Source organism: Castanea sativa, chromosome 12 (assembly GCF_040712315.1).
Source record: "Castanea sativa cultivar Marrone di Chiusa Pesio chromosome 12, ASM4071231v1".
NCBI classification, from domain to species: Eukaryota; Viridiplantae; Streptophyta; class Magnoliopsida; order Fagales; family Fagaceae; genus Castanea; species Castanea sativa.
The window spans coordinates 43,735,253-43,757,465 of NC_134024.1; the positions used below are offsets into that span (position 1 = coordinate 43,735,253).

The 22,213-nt window shown below is 35.4% G+C and overlaps 1 long non-coding RNA gene across 1 annotated transcript; it reads right to left on the minus strand.

The window, feature by feature from the left end:
- Positions 1–14,025: 14,025 nt before the first annotated feature.
- On the minus strand, positions 14,026–14,466 carry LOC142618764 (uncharacterized). Its single transcript, XR_012841342.1, has 3 exons — positions 14,368–14,466; positions 14,171–14,257; positions 14,026–14,083 (listed from the first exon to the last, which is right to left on the minus strand). It is a non-coding gene; the product is annotated as an uncharacterized LOC142618764 (long non-coding RNA).
- Positions 14,467–22,213: the final 7,747 nt, after the last annotated feature.

Sequence of the window (22,213 nt, forward strand, 5' to 3'; positions counted from 1 at the left end):
GTTTAGAAAATTGAGTTTCAACCAGTTTTGCAAAATTAGAATACACTTGCAATAATTCAGAACGATGTTTCATATTAAAGATCCAGCTATAGCGAGAGTAATCATCAACAAAGACAACAAAATATCGAGATCCACCAATACTAGAGACAAAGGAAGATCCCCAACATCAGAATGAATAAGGTCAAAGATATCAGTGGATATAGATTCACTAGAATTGAAAGGCAAAACTGGTTGTTTTCCTAACTGACATGAAACACAATCAAAATTTTCTGTAGACACTGAACCTAACAAACCTCTAGAAGCCAATTGTTGTACACGAGAAGAAGATGCGTGACCAAGTCGAGCATGCCAAAGAGCAAGAGAAGGAATAGAAGAAACTGCAGCAGCTGCAGCAATAGAAATAGGAGCAACAAGTGGAAGACAAATGTTGTTCACGGGAAACATACGTCCAACTCTGGTAACGGTCCCTAGCTCTTGTCCCGTCCTTGGATCCTGCACAATACACCGAGAATAATCAAATATAATTCGATAACCCAACTCAGCTAATTGTCCCACAGAAAACAAATTGTAAGAAAGGTCAGGAACATTCAAGACCTCAGAAAATGAGAGGTTGGAGGTTGAAACAGAACCTATATTATGACCAAACATTGTGGAACCATTTGCTGTGCGAATAGTAAGAGGGTGTGGTGCAAGTTTAAGTTCAGAAAATAAGGATGAGTGAGATGTCATGTGATTGCAACAAGCAGAATCCATAAGCCAAGAGGAAGGAGACATACCGGATAAAGCTGAGAGAGAAGAGGAATAAGATGCATTACCAACTATACGAATGACATTGGTGATGATGTTTTTAAGGTCATCTGTGGTCATAGTGAAAATGCAACTTGAAGACTTAGACTGTGCAGAGACAAGAGCCATTGGTTGGACACTCTCAATGTTAGCAATAGTGGCAGCAGAAATTGAAATATCTGATTTATTGCGCTGAAAGCAAGTCTCAATATCACTACAACAAAATGTATTTTTAGTGACGAAAATTTTCGTCACTAAATGTCCAGTTTTTCGTCACCTAGGTCTTTTAGCGACGAAATCTGCTTTTTAGTGACAAAATTCATTTCGTCGCTAATACCCCGTCGCTAAAGGTATTAGTAGGGTATTAGCGATGAAAAATTTCGTCACTAAAGGTCTGATTAGTTTTTAAAAAAAAAACTTTTAGTGACGAAAACATTTCGTCGCTAAACATTTTCCTCACTAAAAACACTATTTAGCAACGAAAAATTTCGTTGCTAAAACTATTTTTAAAGAAAATTTGAGTACATATAGCGACGAAAAATTTCGTCACTGAAACTATTTTTTAAGAAAATTTGGACACATATAGTGACGAAAATTTTCCTCACTAAAACTATTTCTTAAAAAATTCTACTACATTTGGCGACAATATATTTCATCACTAAAACAAATTTTATTTTTACTATATTTGGTAATGGAAAAATTTGTCGCTAAAACTAATTTTTTGTTTTCATTCTTTTCCTTTCTTTGATATTAACTTGTAACCAGTCATTACATTATTGAAACTTCACATTTGACTAACGCATTTATTTTAACAACACATTTATAAGAAAATGATCCATACATTCTACAAGTAAAAATAAAACAAGTATCTGATTCAATCCATCCATACAAATTGTTTGCAACACATACAATAACATAAAATGTTTTATAACAATACAAAGAGTTTAGCATAATATAATTAGGGCCAAAAGAAGATGTCTTCAAATGTCTTCAAGTAGTGCCAAAAGAAAATGCCCTAAAAGCCACTCATAAGAAATCTGCACAAATATAAAAATAATATTACATTAAAATCGTAAAACAAAAACATTAACTATGTTATAAGAAACATTTCTAACAACACATTAAGAGTAGTCACACCAATGGATTAAAATCACAATTCTTAATATATAAGTTGTAGAAAGCAAATATACATTTTCAAGTGTAATGTAATACAATTAGTTTCAAATAATGCATTAAAAGTAGTCACACCATGTAATGTTGCTCAATTGCTAAGATAAAATACTAACCAATAAGTTTTTTAGCTTGAAGAGGAACCATCCACCACAATTCCCAAAAATAATTAGAAACACTCCAAATATGCATTTAAACCAACTTATAACACCATGTAAGCCACCCGCTTGCTCCAACTTAACAACCCACCACAGATCAGTTATCAACATTACAATATAGAATTTTACAAAAAATTAATAAAAGTTGCTTACTATGCTCAAGCTAGCAAGAACTCTACCAAAGAAATCCAAAGTGACCACAAATAAATAATTATTAACCTGCCAAAAACAAAAAATTTATCACATGTATGGACAGAAGTTTCTCATTCTTGAGGAAATCAAATGAATGTATGAAGCAAAACCCTTAGTAGATATATAATAGACCTCATGAAATTGCACAAATATACGTGGATCCCACAATAGATTTATATATGGATCTCACATAGGAGATATATAATAAGCCTCATGAATAAGCAAATAACTTCATTACAAATATTTCTTTGTCTCACTTCTAATCTTGGGGTTTTCTACTTTTCCTAAGTCACTCCCTTCACTACATTTTCTATCACTATTGGCAAGAAAAGGCACTAACCAAGAGAAAAGAAATGGCTCGTCCAAGCTATTGAAGACATTAATAATCAATATGCCCTGTCATGCATCAAAAACACACACTTTAGTAAGGATTTCAAACTCTTTTAAGAGAATAGAAAGTTAAATAGCCAAAGGTGCTAATGGACATATTTTTCAGCTTGCTATACCAAAAAAAAAAAAATTTATTGATTGAGGAGCAAATCATAAACATAAAAAACCCAGACTATATGATCAGCACATTGATTAAATGTACATCATCAAGGACAGTTTCTTTAGCACAAGCATATTGATTAAAAGTATACTTAATGGGGTTCCTGAGCTAGATACTAGCTTGGACAACCTTTCTTCATCAAGAAAACATAATGGAATGTCTTTTCTAAAAATAATGCATATTTTAACTTTCATTTATCAAAAGGTTGACCATAAAAGATATCCAGGTCTTAGAGAGTAGTAAATAAAGAAATTTAAGCATAATTGCATAAATTGGCCATTATTTGACAGTGAGCTACTTTAATTAAGCAATCAAGCGGATGTAAAAATTAGAAGACAAACCTTGCAAGAATGGAATAGAAACTTCTCCACCACCAAACCTCAATATATTATCCTTTGAATTTATATTCTATAATGCACCGTGGACATTGGCTAAGTCAGAAAAGAATAGATATTCTGAATAATGGGTCACTAAGTAGCCTAAAGTGCTAATCAATACATATTTTTCAGCTTGCTATACAAAAAAGGAAAAAGAAAACATAAATCACACCAAAGGCAAGAATTAAGCACCTGACACCCAAGAATAAAAGTCAAATTAAAACAAAACAAATAAATAACCTTATAAAATAGTAGAAACTTCCTAAGGCTTATAAAGTAACCAGGCAGTGAACAATTTTCGGTTCCCACAGAATTTCTTTTATTTATTATCATTGTCAATTAGATTTAATAGAAAAAGGAAAAAAAAAAAAGATTTTCAAGGTTCTTATCTCAAAATTCTCAAGAAATATTTTTAAGTCTCCTCCCTTAAAGGTATAAAATTACTAACCCCAATGCCAAAACATACTAAATTGCCCCTTCAATTTTTTGTTTTTTAAACCAAGTATTACATAGTCTTATTCACTCTCCACCATAATGTGCCATGTTCATTGTAGAAAGAAGAAACTATCCAGTGCGTGTGGGAAAGTATATTGTTTGAATATTGGTTTGACAAAAAACAAAAGAAGATTTTTTTTGACCAATTCCATTAGATCTAATAACTGAAAGTCTGACACTTTTCTTTGTCCCAATTTATTAGAAGAAGCAAAATCTAGCTAAAAAAAAAAAGCCCCAAACCCCACCAAATAACAACAAATCAGACACATAAATTTTTTTAAAGAGAAAATGGAAAAAAGTAAAGGAGAGGGAAAATGAGGGGCTGACCTGTAAGGGATGACATAGAGGACTAAAGAGGCCATTCAGCAGTGGCAGGAACTGAGGGATCGGGTCGGGGCAAAGGCGGTGGTGGTGGCGAGGGAGGGCCGGCGAGGCGAGGGAGGGAGGTCTAGCAAGGTGAGGGATGGTCGGACTTGGTGGTGGCGAGGGAGGGAGGTCTGGCTAGGTGAGGAAAGGAGAGAGAGGATCAAAGGTAAAGACAGAGGCGGCTGTATGTGTAAATGAAATTTTGCCCAAATGATAATAAAACCCTAACTTAAACTTTTAGCGACGAAACTGGATTCGTCACTAAAGGCTATCTTTAGCGATGAATCCAGTTTCGTCACTAATAATATTCCAGCAAGTTTTTAGTGACCAACTATTTCGTCACTAAAGGGTATTTTCAGCGACGAACCCAATTTCGTCACTGAATATATTCCTAGCAAGTTTTTGGCGACGAAAAAATTTCTTCACTAAAGATTGTATTTTTAGCGACGAATAGTTTCGTCACCGTAGATGAAATAAATTTGGCGCCCTAACTTTTTATTTGGCGCCTTACTTTTTAGCGACGAAATTGTATTTTCGTCGCTAAAAGCTATTTATTTTTTTATAATTAGTGACGAAATTTAAATTTCGTCGCTATATGTTAGCTTTTAGTGACGAAAAAAATTTCGTCACTAAATTTCGTCACTAAAAATACATTTTGTTGTAGTGTATTATGGCCAAAACGTTTGCAAAAATTGCAAAAATCTTTGCTGGATTGTCGGCGACGATTGTTGCAAAAAAAGGAAGACCTGTTCTTATTCTTCATTTAGAAGCAAAATATGCAAAAATGGATTGCAAAAATGAAATCTACCCAAAAAACTGGGTAGGGAGCACCTGGACTGTAAAAAGTCAACCCTGGAGAAAAGTCAACGGTCAAGTCAAAGTCAACGCGTGTCAACGTCAGTCAATGCGGGTCAACGATGACATGGTGGGTGACGTCAGCAGCGCGATGGACGATGATGTCAGCGATGATGTCACCTAGGGCTGACGTCAGCAGGTGCAAGTCTGGCGCGTGCAGCGCGTGTGAGCGTGTGGCGGCGCGTGAGGAAGAATGGCGGCACGTGGGCGCGTGAGCTTCAGTGCAGAATATTTGGACAGCACGTGAGGGTGCGTGGGGACTCCGATTACTGCGAGGTTTCCACGATTGAGTAGATCGGGAAGAAGCGATCACTGTGGTACCTGAAAAATATTTATTGGAGCAAGATGCACGGCGGAGATAAGAAGTGCAGTGGTCTGTGTGGTGCAGTGCTTCTCAACGACGGTGGCTGCAGGTCCAGAACCCAAGGAAAACGACTGGAAGACGTTGGAGGTTCTACGGCGAAAAACTGCGTCGGTTGCTGTGATGGTGAAAGCGATGTTGAGAATATAGTACCACCAATAAAGACAAGACTGCTAAGAAAAGGTCAGAGCAATGGCTCTGATACTATGTTAGAAATACTGAATGATTGTATTGTATTTCTCACTGAAAGAATATACATGAGTGCCTTTATATAAAAGGCATATGAGTGCAGTACAAGTAAATATGAGTGTAGTACAAGTAAGAGTGTTATACAAGTAAACTAGTTGGGCCTAAAGCCCACAACATTATACATGTTAACAACCACAAAGGGACAATTTCTTTGTTCAAATTAGTCATACTCATTCCAGAAGAAGCAATAAAAGAGCATACAAAAATCAAAATCCGAAACTAGTATTCCAAAATATATAAATTTATTCTAAACAAAATTATTAATACGTTGCTAGTTAATTCCAAACTGGTGATTTTGTATTAGATTTGGTATCACTTCGCCCTTGAGAGATGCCACCACTTTCCATATCATACAGCCACCAATCATCAATTGCGTTATGGGTGAAATGAAAATACAAACAATTGCTCTTGGATCCCATCTTGCTTGCAGAGACAGACACATCAATTATCTCCTACAAATAGTGTTTGATCACCAAGGCTCTTTGTCTTAATCCTTGAAAGTCTAACAAAGTCGAGCCCAAAAACCTCTACATCATCCACAACATTAATTGACTTCTTAGAGATCAGAAAAATCAGTAAAATCTCCCCATTTGACTCCACCAAATATTCACTAAAATGCCTTGTTAAGACAGAAGGGATAGCCCTTTTTGTACCCAAAGAAGTGATTTTTAGACTATGAAGCACGGGTGCGTTTCGGGATTCGGGTGCGAGTGCGGGACTCGGCAATTTCTGAAAAAGTAGGGTGCGGGTGCGGGTGCGGCGGGGTGCGGCGATTAAAAAATTATTAAAAATATTTTTATTTATATTTTTAATATATTGCTAAACATACTTTTTTCACATTATATAAACATATACCAAATTTAAGAACAATAGTAAATAATAACTAGAATACAACTTCATTATATAAACATTCCATGATGTTCGAAAATTAAAATACAACTCACAAGTTTGAAACTAAAACAAAATAAAAGATACATCAACAAGACAATCAAACACCAATTTCATCATCATCAAGATCAATAACTTCACTTCGAACTTCACTTTCACTGTGAGGGAGCTTAGGCATATAAGGGTTTCAAAATTTTTTTTACAAAATGCAGCCGTTTGGCATTTTTTTTTTTTGGGCTAAGTAAAACAGTGCGTTTCGCACCTGTTTCTTTTTTTTTTTTTTTTGAATTTCGGCCGGTATCGGCCGATTTCGGCTGGTATCGCCGGTATCGGCCGATATTGGCGTTGCGCCCGATACGGACCAATCCAGGCCAAATCGGCGAGCGTCGGCCCGAATCGCGCTGAAAAAAATGTTTTTTTATTGCCGGACGTGGCACGGACGCGCAGGCAGCGGCGTCGCCTGCGCGTCGCCGCGTCCGGCCGCGTCTGATGCGGGTGCGGCGGCCCAAACGCCGCACCCGTGCTTCATTGTTTTTAGATGAGAATCATCTTCTTCTATCACTGCAAGAGTTCCCTGCAAAGTCAAAGCATAGAACTTGCCTCTAAATCCAATAGCATTAGTAAACTGCATATAATGCTTTTTGTGAATTTCCTGGAGCATGTGGATCAATGAGAGAGCAGTCTTGTTTTATTCATTCATACCCAACTCCTCTTTCTCTACTTAGCCACTGGAACGTTTTATCTGGATGTACACTGCCTCTATATACACTATCTAGCCTACGGAACACGAAAGCTGGATGACTGGTGCCTGTCAATATCATCACCATGCGACCACATGAACATGTCGAGGATAGAGCAGCACATTTAAATTCAAATCTGGCATCCTATAAAGGGAGACTAGATCATGATCTCTCAGCTGGATCCCATAGAAGATAGGTTGAAGCTTTAGGCCCTTTAGCCACCAGTCTACCATTAGTGCACCCCGTATAGTATATTTCCATGGATACCGGGGTGCTCTCCATGCCACCCATGGGTTGGTAATATCACGTAGTTGTTGATCACTGATACTGGTGTCGGAAATGTGCAGCCAAGGCAGCATTGCATTGGATTGCATTTCTTGGGTGTAGCTCCCCATGACTTGGTCACACTCCCAATGTTGATGTCTTGCTCAAGAGTCAACTGGCTTGCTATTTGATGAGGGAGATCTGGCCATGGCCTAGAGTAGTATTCTTGGCTTCTTTGTTAGCTAGAGTTTACTGCATCTTCTCCTTGTCCTTTAGAGACATGTTGGATAATGAAAAACAGGGAGAGGGATTCTGTTATGAGATTGGAGCTAGCTTAGATACATAAATAAAACCAATAGAAGTGGCCTCCTAGTAAGGTTGACTTGTTTATGAGATTGGATTTATTAGAAAATGTACTTTAAATTATGGTGGGCCCATGTGTGATGAGGAAGGTTAACTTGAGAATGTTATAAATTGATAAATTGTCATTTTTGTTTTGTCTCTATCTTTATTGAGTAATTAAATCAAAATATTATATGAAACCATTTTAGCAAGTATATGTATAAATTTTCTCCCATTAAGCTTATTTTGTTTTTGTAAAGCTATTGTATTGTGGCAATGTTCCACTCTTCATACTATTTATCATGAAAAAGGCATGTTGGGGATACACATGGTGAAAGTGAACATCCTTTAACTGAATTGATAAAACATATAAAAGTCCGATTAACGGATGCCTTTGGAGCATTTGTCAGTGAATCATTTAAAGAGAGTTTTAATACTACTTTTATAAAAAATGTTGTAAAAAAAGTTAGATATATTTTTCCTTTTGTTGATTTAACCACTTTCTATGTTGTAAAAAAAGTTAGATATTTTTTTTTCTATTTGCTGATTTAACCACTTTCTATGTAATGGCAAAACCATGAATGGGAACAAATTGCTGATGAGAAATGCTGGAAGAAAAAACACTATAATGCTAAATGGAGCATTTCCAATTTACATGAAATAGCAATGGAAATGTTAGAATATTAGTTTTGGGCCCACTTGGGCCTGAGCTCAAAGCTGGAGAAGCATTTTGAATTGTTTTGTCATAGTCAAGGGCGAGCACATGATTCTGTAGTGCAAAGCATAGTCAAGGGCGAGCACATGATTCTGTAGTGGAAAGCATGTGTATAGCATGAAAACACAATAATTGTTTGTTCTTTAAACATAGAGAATTTTAATTTTTGCACCCAAGAAAAAAAAAAAAAAAAAGAAGAAGAGAGCTTGTTTCACTTTAAATCTGAGCTTTCTTAAGGCTAGTCAAAGGAAATGGACTTTGATATTCTGGATAAGTTCCAAACAATACAATCTCACGTCAGAAGAGGAGGGGATTTGTATAGCAAATTCCAAGTGTAAGCGGAAATTAGAAGAGGATTGGCAGGTGGTTTAGCATTGTTTTGGCAAAATGAGATGTATGTAACAATAATCCAAACATATTCACAAAACCACGTAACGGTGAAAAAAGTCGTCACTGAGGAAATGAATTAACAACTTCTAAAAGCCTTCACAGAAGCAAAGGAAACAACTCTTAAAGAAATGCACCCATGTAAGTCATTGGACCTGATGGCATGCCGTTTTTATTTTATAAAAAATACTGGCACATGGTAGGGCCATGGGTTTGCATAGTGGTTCTATATTATGCTTTAACGCCAGTAATCACACATTTTAGCATTTGTAGCTTCAAAATCATGAAGATCCCTTAATAGAGATCACAAAGAAAACTACTGTGTCCTATATATATATATATATATAATGATAATAGGATTCGAACCTATGACATTCATTATATGAGGATTGTTTTATATTATTAAGTTAAGATATCAATTAAATTTTAGTGTAAGTAGAATTTAAATTTAAGCCTCCTATTTAAAGACAACATATCTAACTAATTGAGCTAACTAAAAAAAAAAAAAAAACTAATTTATCTTTGAAACTGGAACTTCTTGATGTAATCAATGCGTAGTTGTGCCTGCAGTCAATGGCTCAAATCACATAGCATACAAGCAAGTACTGGTCCAGCTATCCATCTTTCCAGCTAGGACTAAGAACCCTCCCATCAGCCACCAAACGCAGCCTGAGAAAGAATAAGCTATTACAAGTCAACATGCGTCAGATTTGTTGTACTTTTCCCCATTTATTTAAGATAATTATCACCTTCTCAAAAAAAAAAAAAAAAAATATATATATATATATATATATATATAAAAGATAATTATCAATTAAACACACTTAGAGCAATTGCATCAGTTGGTGTATAAGTGTATATAATAAAAGAAATGCTCAAATTTACACATTTTTGATCAAAAACAGCCCACATCAGCTCGTGCATAACTGTCTATATTTTACATTCTTCTTCAAATTGCTACAGTACCGTGTAAATTTACACGGGTACTGTAGCATGTGTATTTGATTTTTTTTATAATTTTTTCTCTCTCCTCCTACTGACTCTCACCTCCCTCTCTCTCTCTCTCTCTCTCTCTCAAACACAGCACAACTCTCTTTCTCTCATCTCATCCATTTTTCTTCCTCTAACCGCCGATCGCCATCACCGCCGATAAGAACAAGATCGAGCAAGCCGAGTCGCCGGACGGCCATCGCGAGGAGGTGGCGGTGCTGCGAGGCGTCGATCTTGCTCCGATTGGGTGGGCGATGAATGAGTTTGGGTGTGGGTGAGGCTCGACGGAGTGAGCTCAATGGAGAAGACGCAGTGAGGCTCGACGGAGAAGACGCTCGCCGGAGAAGACGCAGTGAGGCTCGACGGAGAAAACACAGTGAAGCTCGACGGAGAAGATACTCGCCGGAGAAGACACAGTGAGCTCAACGGAGAAGACGCAGTGGGGAGGAAAAGAAATAATAAAAAAATGTAAAAGAAGGAATATTTTATTAAATAAATGTGTAGAATAGATAAACTGATGTGGGTGTTTTGTAAAAGTGAAGGTGTAAAATAGAAAAAGTAGGTTTTTTCGTGTAAAATAGACAAAAATTATGAACGAGCTGATGTGGTTGCTCTTAACATACCTCAAGCACATTTAGCAGACTACAGTACTTGTGCCATCACACAACACCATAGCTTGATGGCACAACACCATAGCTTAATAGTGTGTGCATATAGAGATTTAGGTTCAAGTTGTCCTGGGTATAACTTTTATGAATATTACAAAACTAAATAACATTTTATTGTCAATCCCACAAATAAAAAAAATTCTATTAGATGTCTTTTGTGACAAATCTACCATTAAATTACATTGTCTCTTTCTATCCTACATGAATGTGAAATATCAAAGGAAGGGGCATTGTTAGGACCAAAAGCCCTAGCAGAACTTGGAAGTCCCTTAAACACCTAACCACAAAAATCAAGCCCCCAAGAACTGAATTCACACCTCAAGGATCACAAACTCTAAGTATGATCCTTAAAATGGTGCAAATCACCCAACAAATCAAAGCACCCAATTAGAGCTATTAGAAACCTCTATAAGAAAGCTCAATCCAAAATTTTGAACACATCAAGGCATTTACTTAAAACTCAAACTTCTAAAATTTGTTAGCACCTACTATGCAATTCTTATAAGATTGAGCCCCTTGAAAAATTCTAGAAATGGAATTTTAATTCAAAACTATGGCCTGCAAATTATTAAATAAGAAGATAAATAATACACAAGACTTGGCTGTTGTTGTATTGACAACTTCAAAGAGAAAAAAAAAGTGGGAAAATTGAAAAAATTTCTGTGAGACCATAGAAATAAGAATGAAAAGAATTGCATACCTTAACCGAAGAGTTGTCAAGCTGAATAGCTCTCCGGCAATCTTCCTCGACTTTTACTAGGTGAAAGCTAAAAAGGGTCATTGAAATTCAACCCCAAACAACAAAAAAGAATCATTGCAAAGTGAAATGAAACTTTAAAAAAAGGGTTAGTGACCGTACATACTTCTGCTTTCGAATCAATCATTGCACGATTTGTACAATACACAGGAACATTTGGTCATAGGGTAATTGCCTTCAAAAATCAAATCCAAACCCACAATCAAATTTTTGATAAAAGAACAAAGATTGAAGTTTTAAGCTTTAATACACAAAACCACAAGAACCCAACAAATTTTAAAAAAAATTTAAGGCAAACTGGTTTGAGAATAGTCCATTAGAGTTAAAAATAGTACCTCTGTAAGCACATATTCTTCTAGTTCCTTCCTTTTCAAACCAAACAAAGGAAAAATAATTTGCTCAAAAAAAAAAAAGGAAAAAATAATTTATTTTATCGATTCTTTCTTTCCTTTCCTTCACCAAAAATACCAAAAGAAAACCAGCATCTCAATGTACCAAAAAATCCGAAGATCAATAATTATTATGTTTCTATTTTTTTTTTTTGAGCTGTACTTGTTTGTTAAAAATCCATGAGACTAAAAAGGCCCATTCGTTACTTCAATATCTCGTTTGAAGCCCAAAATCGAATCCACAACCTCCATTTGTATCATTTTTTGTAAAAATTCGGCCAAATCGGCCCAATACCATCGTTTTTTAAAAAATTTAGGCAAAAAACACTGTTTCGGAAGTAATTGGGAATATACCACTTTTTCCAGTACTCGAGTTTGGTGAACTCGAGTACTGGATTTTACACTTCCACCGTGGCATGCCAGCATGAAATTTATATTTTAAAAAATTCACCTAGTACTCGAGTTCTGGAAACTCGAGTACTGTATAATCTGGTACCCGAGTCCACTAAACTCGGTTACCAATCTGGATTGTCCGCTAGCTTGTGATTGGATAATCCAGATTGATACTCGAGTTTCATCTACTCGAGTACCTTGAAAAGTACCCGAGTTCTTGAAACTCGAGTACCAATCTGGATTTGCCCGAATTTGTTGAGTCATGCCGATTAATACTCGAGTTTCACGGAACTGTCACCATCAACTTGATTTTTTACAATATTCTCAGTAAGCTCCTGCTCCTTTATATTCTCATTATTTGCACCTGACATTTTCTGCTTTCGGCACCGGTGAGAAATGTAACTATGAACAATCGATTTGATATCTATCACAAATGAAAAAACTAGAATTTAAACTTCTCAACAAGTGCAGGCATTTGAATGCCATGTCCAAACAAAAGAGAGAAATTTCACGGCAATTACATTACAAAAGGAATGAGCCCATTCATTGTTGCCAATCAACATAACAAACTAGCAAAATATATGCAATATTCCTGCCAAATTTCCCAGATAAAGCCACAGAATGTGATATAACTATGACTTTGTTCCTTAGTGTCTGACATCTCAGCATCCTCATAAAAGTAAATAAATAAACTTTAAACAAGCTTCTTAAATTGAAAAATAGGAATTTTGTATTTCGTACGGCTTTATCGATATAATAACATAATTACACAACACTCAAAATGTTGAGCTCCACTTTAGCCATTCAACTCTAATTCTCAGCATCCCAACTATTTCCCCTTTCAAGCTTAATGGCAATACACGACAAGAATGATCACTTCTGTTTATGTTCCGACTACTAATCACAACCGTTCCCCGACTGCCTCCTGAAAAAGTAAGACTCAAATCAGTGTTGAATTGAGCATGTCTTTACTTAACAAGTACCTCAAGATGTTAAAAAAAACATTAAAAAAGAATGAAAATTGGCACAATGATTTTCAGAATCATGTCTGCAAAAACATTAGGCAAGGATAAGATGTGGCTTTTAAGTACCTCAAGTCTTCATGTTGCTTTTAAGGAATTTCATGCCCACCTCAAGTTTTTGTTAGACCCAAGTTGTGGACTCATTTCAATATCTTGATAGATATACAGGAAGTTTTATTTAAGAGACAAAGCTGCAGTTAAGGGTATACACATGATGAGAGCAGAACCACCTTGGGGTGGGGCTGGTTCAAAGCTTGAAACAAAATTAATATTGTATATAGCATGGATAGGTTACCCCATCAGCAGCTCCCAAACTAATCACACCATATTGGATGCTTAACCCTTGCCGTAAATTAAATGTGTTGCATTATAGACACAAGACGCCACAGAACAGACTATACTGCATTCTTCAACTATACTGCTCTTATAAAAAAATCAATCACTATGGCTATGCACAAAAGTGTTGCCAAGAGACAAGCCTGCTAACAGGCTAACTAGATTGAAAATAATCTTAAATTAACCATACTCCTAATTGCATTATGCAGCACTCTACCTATAGTAAATGAGTATCAACATAATCTAATAAACTGAACCACATAGATCACCCATCTTTATGCTAAAGCTAAACTCCCTATATATGATATCAAAATTTAACTCACCAAACCTCCCCCATCATCATCATCAAAGTCTGCTGATTTTGCTCCAGTATCTTGTGTTCCAACATGCTCTGTTACTGATGAAACCTATATATACAGGCACAAGATTAGTCAAAAGATATTCACACAGAACTGCAAAAATAAGTAATGATGGCCACAAAAGTACAAACACAGATAAATAACAGCAATATTGACACTTGTAACATTGAAGTTAAAGCTTCATAAAGAGAAACCTACCTTGATAGTGAATACCAACAATTTCCACTTTTCCATTCAAAGATTGGGCTGCCTTTGCATCTTCAAGTTTGGCAAACTGCAAAAGCATGAAGATCAAACAACTACTCGTATACCACCTTATCAATTAAAATCAATCTTTTACAAAACTAGAATTTGTACTGACTTGAACAAATCCAAAACCCTTGCAGTGTCCTGTCTCAAGATCAAGGGGCAGTTGAACAAGCTCCACAGGACCAAATGGCTCAAAAATCTGAGTAACAGAATGATTTCAAAAATTGCATAGATGAAAATTTATAATTATCACTTCAATTAAAAGAAAAATGCCAATGATAAACCAAATTAAGTATGCGATTGCAGTACCGCTCTAAGTTGGCTTTCAGTCATGTTAAAGTGCAAGTTGCCCACATACAGTTTTCTATCAACTGCTCCATATGGACCTGCAAGACCACTTGAGCCCCCGTAAATTAAATGTGTTGCATTATAGACACAAGACGCCACAGAACAGACACATTAAAGGTTTTAACAAAGTCTTTTCAAAATCAGGATTTGAACTTCTACCTTAAATGATTGGAAAGACTGAAATAAAGGTCTAATTACTCACCTCCTCACGTTCTGCTTCGATTTCCTCATATGTCAAAGCCTGCTTCTTCACAATATTGTCTCTTGTTCATGCAATTTTCTATGGAAGATCACAAAAGAAAAAAAAAATCACACATGTAGTTGTTAGAACTATACATTATAGTTAAAATATATATAAGAACTTTTGTATGCATGTATCTAAATGCCCCCAAACATAAAAGAGTAATTCAATTACGCACAATGGGTACAAACATAAGGTAAGATTAGATGAGGATGGAACACAGGCTAACCTCATCCAGTAAGTCACACAATTATTGCATTTTGGCTTCCATTAGGGCAATTTCTTTTGAATTCTCGTCTTGTTGCAGAGCTGCAGTAGTCCCATTTTGTTGAAAAACACGTGAACCTTTGGCAAAATGTTTCTTGTCCAACTTCTCAAGTGGTGTGTTCTGCACAACAGGTATAAGGGGGATTGAAAACTAAGTCAAATTAAAAAATTGACATATAAATAAAGTTAGAAGAAAGTGAGCTGAACATCATATAAAATCAGAATTCAGGAATCAAGGTCACTCCCAACCAATAAGCTATTGCTCTTCCCATTATGATGGAAGATGCGGTTATGGGCTCAAGACCCACTGGGTGTGTGTGAAACTTACCAATAAAAAAAAAAGGCCACTCCCAACCAAACAAGGAGAGAATGTAGGAAAAAGGACTTAATCTCTAGCAATGACCGTCCGCATCCCTCAAAGCATCTAGCATTCCTTTCGCTCCAAATACACCACATCAAACAATGCAGCGCAAGGAAATTTTCAGGAAATCGAATCTCAAGGAAATGTTTGAATTGGGAAACCAAGACTTGACTTCTCTCTCTCTCTACAAATTCAATCTTGAACATGTTTCAAAATTAAGCATCCAACCCACACTTTGAATCTGATGGGTGCCATCATTTTAGCAATACCACATGTTACACTGTTTTACTCTTCCGTAATCGTGCTTTCAATACTATTAAGCAATTTTATAAATGACAGCAAGTGTCAGTGACAATGGCTACTAGACCAATGTTAAACCGCACATATCTGCTACAGACTTGGATTTACACATCAATCTCAATTGAGGCTTACATTTATATGTGCCGGATGATGGTTCTCATGATTATTATTATTATTATTCTTTTGGGATAAGTAACTGAAATATTTTATAGGTTCTCAAGAATAATAAACAGCTATGGATAATTTACAAATATCATAAGAAAACCTTTTTTTTTTTTACCATTGGTAAGTTGCACATGCACATTGTGAGTTTTGAATTCATGACCTTCCCTCCATCCTATTATAAAGCAAAGAGGAAGTGTCTTTTTACATTAGAGCTCATTGACAGATCAGAAGAATACCTTTTGAACCAAATATAATATAGAAAAGAAGCTGTCTGCATTTTCACAAAATGCACCTTGTGATGGTTTTCGTATCCTAGAGTACATTAATAAAAGTGATGGCACGGAGGTTTCCTCTTTTCATAGTTTGAACATTTGCCATTTGGCTTGATATATAGCAGAATGCACATTTAAGCAATTTTCATGCAGAGCACAACCACCTTCCATTGATATGGTACTATAAGAAAGAAAAATTTAAAACATTTGCTAGAAGTTTGATGAAAGTATGTACCTATGCCGGTTTCCAAAAGCATCCTCATATACAACTGGCTTTTTTGTATTCAACACCATGCTTGGTAAACTGTTTTCATTTTTGCTTGATCCAACCAACTCTGCAGAAGCTAAATCCACATATAGGATGTTCGTATTGGCAGAAAAATTTTCCTGCAAACTTGAATACAGAAGACATGGATGACATTGGAAGATTTCTGAGATCCTCATATTAACAGATCCCCCTCTCAAAAAAAGAAGAAGAAGAAGATTAAACATACAATAAAAGATAAGATAAGATAAGATGGATTCAGAACACAAATTATCCACCTTTTATAAAAAGGCTAAAGAATAATGGCTACTTATTGAAACTCTAATACTTGAAAATTGAACAATATTTTATTACCTTCCAAGGCCTCTCAACTCATAAGGTTAAGCAAGCAGTCATTCTAATCCTCTAGCCAATTTCATTCAATATCAAATCACATTCAAAAGCTTTCCACAATCTCAAAAATAAGGCCTATTAGCCCCCCACCCATCAAGCACTCTACCAATAAGACAAAATTCCACACCTAAAACAAGTTGCCACAATACTTATTATCATCTCACAAAAAAATTTCTCAATGCCTCAACCCCCACTTGAACAACCATAAAACTTTGAAGAAAAAGTTCATATAAAATCCGAAATCCGAAATCCCTAATCCATTGTTAACAACTCCAACAAACAAGTTACAGAGAGTTTTTTTTTCATACAATAGCAAAGACAGTCAAGTTAATTACCATATTTTTCAAAGTGATACTGATAAATCCACTATAGACAGTGCTTTTTCCTTAAAGTTCTAAGGAAATAACACGGAATTATTTAAAATTTATATGACGAACGAATTCCTCCCATGTATAGAACTAAACAAATAACAAATTTATGTGGTCAATGTACTAACCCCCAGATAAGGTAACTATTCCTTTGTTTGGTTATCTTGCTACTATATGTATTTGTTTTTTTGCTCCTTATAATGTTCTTTTTATCATTGCATAGATTTTCTTCTTCTTTCTTGTTTGATTTGCTCCTATATAGACTTTTACTAATAGGGTTGCTCTAATTTGATGCAGACTTTGTTCAAAACACTGGCAATATCATTTTCAACTATGACCCTTTTCACTGGGATTACTCCCCTGTATGGTTCAAGTCTTCAATATGCAGGTCCTGCAAGTCTAGTTTGGGGGTGGGTGGTAGTATCATTCTTCACCTGGTTTGTTGGAATTGCAATGGCTGAGATCTGTTCCTCTTTCCCAGTTAGTACCTTTCCATCTTCCCCTGTTCATTTATTTATTTAAATACTATTTGTGATCTAGTTTTTCAGTACTTATTTGAAAATATTAGGCAAAAATACATTTTTGGTCACTCTATTTTGCCATGTTTTCAATTGGGTCCTCAAGTTTTTGTGATTTTATTTTAGTCCTTATATTTTTAAACTTCTTGTTATTTTGGTCTATGTCATAATCTCGCTTACAGAAAATGCCTATGTGATTAATGAACTACACTGCTCACTTAAAATTATTATTATTATTATTTTTTTTGTAAGTGAGATGATGATAAAGACTTAAATGACAATAAGTTTAAAAATATTATGACAAAAATGAAGTTATAAAAACTTGAGTACCAAATTGAAAACATGGCCAAAATATAGTGACCAAAACTGCCATGGAGATTTGTTCTATTTAATCATTTGCTCCTGAATTTAATATCTGCTCATTATCCAAATGCATATATCTATAAAAGCATAAGAAAGGAAACATGATGCAACTACTGGGCTAATTAGAAACTGAAAATTGATGTTCCCTCTATGGAAATCAAAATTAAAAGGAATATATGAAGATGATATTCACATCAAAATTTCCAAAGCCATGTCAAATTCTATTAAGCATGACCTTGTTACAACTTAAACCTTTTGAGAAATCAAGTAGCTTTCTTATTTTCATCACAAGAGAATAGTTGTCCAATGTATGATCTTTACTGAGTAAAAACCAAATTTTTGTCTTTATGCACGTTGCAAGTATTTTACAAGAAACATGTTTATGGATCGGAAGATTGACGATCCATGTTCAGTGCCCAACACAACAGATAAGCTCAAAAGTTTTGCTTTGTTTAGTGAAAATAGGATAGCAATTAAACCAGTTTCAGGAGGTAAGTGAGAATCTCTGGGAAATAGAACTCAAGATTAAATTAGAAGTAATCTTGTTGCAGCAAGTAAATTTTTCTGTCTTTACATCCAAAAACTTGTTTTGAGCCTGCTTTCTCAGCAACATTGTTAGAGCTACCTTATATGGTCAATGTACTAACCCCCAAATAACTTATTCACTGATTTAACAAGAGGTTCAGTAGCTCAATCACTTGGAATAGTTGAAAGCTGGAAACAATCTTCAGCAATAATAGATAAGGAATCACTAATCACACGATTAAACAAAATAGCAGCAATTCACTTTTCTATCATGTAAAAATTGTTGAAGAAATGATTTTGACATTTGAGTATATTACTAAGCTTCTAGACAAAGCGACAAACTACTTATGATAGCTTAAACCATATTATTCAAAAGTATTTGAGGTAATTATGAATGCATACATACACACAAACAGACACAAGAAAATTTACCAAAATTGCTAATCTTTGAGTGCGAGAACGCCGCCAATGAGATGCGCTTATCTCCGGTGGAGTGGGTGCGAGGTCGCCGGCGAAAGGAGAGAATTCTGCCGCTGATCAAATGGGCTTGTCTCCGATGGAGAGAGTGCAAGGGCGCCGGCGATGAAATGGGTTTGAGAGTGCGAGATCGCCGGCGATGAAATGGGTTTGGGAGTGCGAGGTCGCCGGTGATAAAATGAGTTTGGGGTTTGTACGGCGGCGTCGGCAATGAAATAGGTTTGGGAGTGCGAGGTCCGGCGATGAAATAGGTTTGGGGTTTGTACGACAGCGCCGGCGATGAAATGGGTTTGGGTTTGTACGTTTTGGGTGTGGAGAGTGAGAGTGAGAAATGAGAGAGATTATATTTGAATTATCGATTTTAGTGAACAGTACTCGAGTTTCATGTACTCGAGTACTGTTAACAATACCCGAGTACATGAAACTCGAGTATAATGGGCGCGTATATACACCAAATAGTTTGTTGGCAATCCAGATTGGTACTCGAGTTTCAAAAACTCGGGTACTATTCACAGTACTCGAGCACATGAAGCTCGAGTATCACTTGGGCATTATCCCATCAGCAGTTCTAGTGTCAATCCAGATTGGTATCCGAGTTCCCTAAACTTGGGTACCAGATTTTCCAGTACTCGAGTTCACTAAACTCGAGTACTAGGTGACATTTTTTAAAAATCCAAAATTCCATGTTGGCATGCCACGGTGGAAGTATAAAATCTAGTACTCGAGTTCACCAAACTCGAGTACTGGAAAAAGTGGTACTTCCCCATTTACTTCCGAAACAGTGTTTTCTGCCTAAATTTTTTAAAAACAGATGGTATTGGGCCGATTTGGCCTAAAAATTCAATCCGTAGTTTTTAGATCCGTTTTGTGTTATATTTTTTTATTTATTAAAAGGTGTTTTTCTAGGGGAAAAGTTTAAATGTATAGTGAAATTTAATAAAAATGAGAAAATGCCAACTTTTAAACTACTAGTAGGTAATTTAAATTCGGATAAACCATGTGCAAGTAATTCTCTGTAATTAATGCAAAGAAAATATTTTATTTTTTCCTTCATTTCTCTTCCCTTCTCTCAGCTACAAACAAACATATAGTGAACACTTTTCTCTCTTCTTCCCTCTTTCTCTTTCTATATGGGAATGAAGAGAGACCATTGGTACCATGCCATATATTAAATATAAAAAAATAGCTCTCCACAATTGGTGAAAATTGACTAGAGTTTGATAATTCAGTACAAAAAGTAAATCCCTTAGATTACACAAAAAAAAAAAAAAAAAAAAAAAACAAAACGAAAATCCCTTCATAAGTATCCATTACAGCAAAACAGTAACGTAAATAAAAACAAGCCAAGCCCTTTATTAAAAGTAAAGATCTATTATTGTAAGAAATTTATTAACGTGTGCTCTTCGAGTATATATTAATAATCATTTTAAGAAGTTTTTTATGAAAAAATGAAAAATTAATTTATTGTTTTAATAATTTTTTCAATTTTTCATAAAAACTTTTTCAAAATGGGTGGTTAATAACCGGACTCTTACGATAATACTCAAGCAGAAGCATATGAAACCAATCCGAGAGCGACTTCACTAGAGATATTAGTGTCAAGATTGCTACTAGGACCAACGCCACTGTTGGTCTGGCTTGAATTGCTGAAACATTTGCGGATTTGGGCAAAGATTATTGCGAAAATGAGCACGAAAAAGAGCGTAAGCGTAATCGCAACCACTTTGCTAACGGAAAGAGATCCTTCACTGCCGCAAAAGAAAGTATATTCTCACAACCAGGACAAATTTTAAAAACAAAAACATATTTTAAAAACAAAAACATAAATACGTTTAGCCATTTTACCCGTCACTTGTTAGAGAAGAAACAACCACCCACTGACATAGTGTGCAGGAAGCGGGTGGAGCTAGCGTATTGGTAGAAGTAACAGGAACAGCCATAATCACGTCCAAGCTTCTATCTTTAACTTTCAAGTTCGGTTTTGGTTTGCCCTGAGTACAGGTGAGTGAGTGTCATATGGATATTTATATCCTGTGCTAAGCTACATTTTGGAGGTTTTTTCAAAGGTTTTCCAAACTGGTTTGTGTGTCCTAGGTTTTTTCAGTTTTCCAGGTTTGTGGGCCCTTAGTGTCATATCATATGGATATTTATATTCTGTGCAAAATTCTGGACTGTGCAAAGCTACATTCTGGAGGATTTTTGCAAGGTTTTCCACACAGGTTTGAATAGGTTTGTGGGCTAGGTTTTTTCAAAAGTTTTCGAAATTGGTTTGTGGGCCATGAGTGTCGTATGGGTAAGTGTCGTGTGAATATTTAGGATGAGTTTAGATATATTTATTTTGCTAGAAATAAAAAATAAAAAATAAAAAATAATAAAAAAATATTTTTTGATTATTGTTTATTAATGAATTTATTATTTTGCTAAAAAAAAATTTTAAAAAATTTTAGTTACAGTGCCTTTGCCTTGTTGCACTGTTCATGTCTCATGAACAGTGCACCAGGCGCTTGACTTAAAAACAAAAAGAAGGCCAAAAACGCGTCGACGCCCTTACCCAAATGGAGCTTTATATTCTGTGCAAAGCTACAGTCTGGACTGTGCAAAGCTACATTGAGGCTTTTTCAGAAGTCTTCCAAATTGGTTTGTGGGCCCTAGGCTTTTTTTAAAGGTTTTCCCAACTGCGGGTGGACAATGACTGCTATCATGGCGTACTCGGTCATTCAAGGTTACTAAAAATGGAGTCTCCTACACTTATTTGTACTATATCTTAAAAAAATTAATTACAATTAAAACTCTTTATAATTATTAATAAAATTCAAATCTAAATAGTAAATGCCTATGTGAAACTCTTCATACACTTACACAACACACACAATCAATCAAATTAGATCATTATATTAACAAAAAGGTGCAAAACAGAGTGAAGTAATATATTCAAGCAAGGATGAGATTAAATGGACTATAGAGCATCAAGGGTTGAGATTTAGATGAAAGAGTAAGCATCTTTCAAAATAAATATAAATGGAAGAATAAAGACAATTAATCGCCAAGTGAGTAGTGGTATGATTTTATTATTATTTTTAATGAGTAAATTTCATTAACATAGCATGAGGCCTAGATTAATACTAACTAGGTTAAAAACTAATCAATTTGATTCTTAAAACCAACATAGTCCCTAAATACTATTGAGAAAAAGAATTAACTAGCCTAACAATGTTTAGGGACTAAGTTGGCTTTTAGTACCAAAATGGACAGTTTTGTAAAATTTTAGACATAGTTTGCATTAGTCCAAACT